This window comes from Limulus polyphemus, unplaced genomic scaffold (assembly GCF_000517525.1).
Source record: "Limulus polyphemus unplaced genomic scaffold, Limulus_polyphemus-2.1.2 Scaffold500, whole genome shotgun sequence".
Taxonomy (NCBI): Eukaryota; Metazoa; Arthropoda; class Merostomata; order Xiphosura; family Limulidae; genus Limulus; species Limulus polyphemus.
Window position 1 is genome coordinate 222,320 of NW_013666110.1, and position 3,187 is coordinate 225,506.

Genomic DNA, 3,187 nt, shown 5'->3' on the forward strand with positions numbered 1-3,187 from the left:
GTCTAATCAAGACGTGTTACACAAACTTCTAATCAAGACGTGTTACACAAACTTCTAATGACATGTTATACAAACTTCTAATGATATGTTATACAAACGTCTAATCAAGACATGTTAAACGAACTTCTAATCAAGACGTGTTACACAAACTTTTAATCAAGAAATGTTACACAAACTTCTGATCAAGACATGTCATACAAACGTCTAATCAAGATGTATTACACAAACTTCTAATCAAGCAATGTTATACAAACTTCTAATTATATGTTACACAAACTTTTAATCAAGACCCGTTATGATATATTTAGTAGAATGAAGGTTTTAGTTCTAACTGCAGGTGTTAGCTAGTGAAGTAAAATTATTAAAGAAACAGATGGGATCCAGATGGTGTTTCTGGACTCGCTCGTAAATTTATCGATTGCATGTAGTCAGTGATAGACATAGAACCCGTTGACAATTATACGCCTCTCATCCAAGCATACACATGAACTACCATCGTGTTAGCACTACACAAGTGTTTTCCTGTTAGGAATTACACATGATTGGAATAGCAACTGATTAATATGTATGCTTGTGAGTGATTTAATATGCATGTATTAACCCTAACATGTAAAATATGAGCGAGTGTATTAATGTAGGCTAATACACACACGAATAAGTACACACGTGTCTTCAACTGAGTAGTTAAACACAAACACACACAAGTACATATGTGGATGTACTTATGCTGTTTAGTATACTGTTGAAGTACACATGAGTGTTCTCAACCCAGTAATTAAACACACACACATATACTGTTAAGTAAACTGATAAAAGTACACGCGTGAGTGTCTTCAACCCAATAATTAAACACACAGAAGTACACACACACATGAATGTTCTTACATCAGTAAATAGATGTGAGTGTCTTCACATTGCTAGTACACGCTGTTGTTCTTATACTACAAAGTGTATGCTTCTGTTCTGACACTAGTATAAGCACGCTGTGGATTTATATATACTGTCTCTAAACACACCTGACGCAATAAATAGTCTACTAATAGCTTGTCATAATAGTCAGGTCTGTCAGTGTACGTTAATCGAATGTAACGTATTACTCTACCCCAGGAAAACGAAATCAGTACACCATGCACTTTAATATATGGAATGAGGTCACAAGAGGGAAGAAAAAACCTGCAGAGGGCGTTTTCACGAGAAAGAAATAGATTAAACTGGTAGAATTAAAAACATTAGGCGGTGCTGTGATGTAAATATGACACGTGACAAATAAACATCAATAAATCGAAAGTTAGTTAGACATTAATAATGAATGGTTGGGAACTCAGCACTAACGGATATTGTGAATAATGGTTTTCTTGTTATATCATTGATGTAATACATCTGTTTAAATGTTAAAAGTCGCCCCATCCTCAAAATTGACCCAAAACTAGGCCTCACCGATAAAGCTGTACGGAATGAAACGGGAAATTCAGGTCAAATAACATATTCCTGTTTGTTTGATGAATTTCGCGCAAAGCTCTTCGAGGGTTATCTGCGCTAGCTGTCCCTAACTGATAGACTACAGGGAAGGCAGCTAATCAACACCACTCACTGTCAACTCTTCGTCTACTCTTTTACAAAGAAAAAGAGGGATTAACTGTGACATTATAAGGCACCACAGCGATGGGTTTCGATCCCACGACTCGTAGCTTGAGAGTCGAACAGCCTAACTACCAGGCCATGCCACAACAAATTCCTGGAAGGACTATTTAGCTCTCCATTTGCGAATAGAGGTAACAAACCCAACTCGACTCGTGATTTTGAAAGTGAGTTTTCTGCAATGTACGTAAACATTTTCATTTCAGCCCTTGAAAATCATATCGAAACAACAACAACAACAACAAAAGGCAAACCCAGAAACTCGTATTTTGAGCTCGTTTTCTATTCAATATTTTTGATTCTTACGATATTGTAAACATCAATTGGAGGATTTTAATCCTCTGAAAAAGTCTCTTTCTTTTCAAGTTCTAGCATTTAGTCTAAATATAAGCCATAAATAAGAAACGTTTTAAATCTGAACACTAGTACAATAAAATATTCTAGCAAAAGATCCCCGATGTTGTAATAAGGTTAAAGTTCGTTCTCAAGTGTTTTTAGTACTTTATTATATAGTGATGGCTCACATAATAATTTTGAGACTAAAACTAACACGACTTTAGATCCTTGGCTAATATTATTCAGTTAACATAACTCCAGCCTGTTAAGGCAACAGTTTGCTCCAGATTTAGCCTGTTAAGGCAACACTATATTTTGTTATAGTTTATATTACTTGTTGTGTTTGTAAAAGTTTAAGTGTCTTGCTGAGGGCCTTGCAAGAAAAACCGATGTCCTTGGTAATATAGTGTGTTCCATAAAATAATTGACGTTGTACTATTGAATGAACTGGACATTCTGGAGCATCCCTGTCATATTTAACAAAAGATAACATCGATTACAAAAGATAAAATTACCACCATTGCTCAAAATTTTGCATCTTCGTGGACCCCCCCCTCCCCGGCCTGGCATGGTCAGGTTGTTAGGGCGCAATATGAGGGTCGCGGGTCTGAATCCCCGTCCCACCAAACAGGCTGTTACATACCCCTCCCAAAAGCGATGAATTTTCGGTTACATCACACTACCTATAAAATACCAAACAATGTCAAAATGTAGTATGGTATATTTTGTTTTACTGCAACATTATATCGGCTATGGTTGTCATATGATTTGTTGATTTGAAAATTTAAAATCTTTTTAATATAACGTACTCAACCCTCTGTAAAAATCCTTCTAATATAATATAAACTCCCTGAAATCTTCTTAGAAGGAAATAATTCTAATGTTATAAATCAAACGATGTATGATTCAAGTGACTATAGTTTTTAATAAAGTTTTGTTTGTTTGTTGTTAAGCGCAAAACTACACACAGGGTTTTTCTGTTCTGCCCATTGCGAGTATCGAAACCCGATTTTTAGCATTGGAAGCCTGCAGACTTCCTGCTGAGCCTCTGAGGGGGAGGGGAGTACACTTTTAACAAGTTAACAAGACTAGAAATGCGCAAAACTAAATAATGAAATGATATTTGTACTATCTAGATTATGACACGGAATTAGCCGTAAAAACAAACGAACCTGCTGTCTCCTAAACTCACACAAGTATTTAGAAACTATGT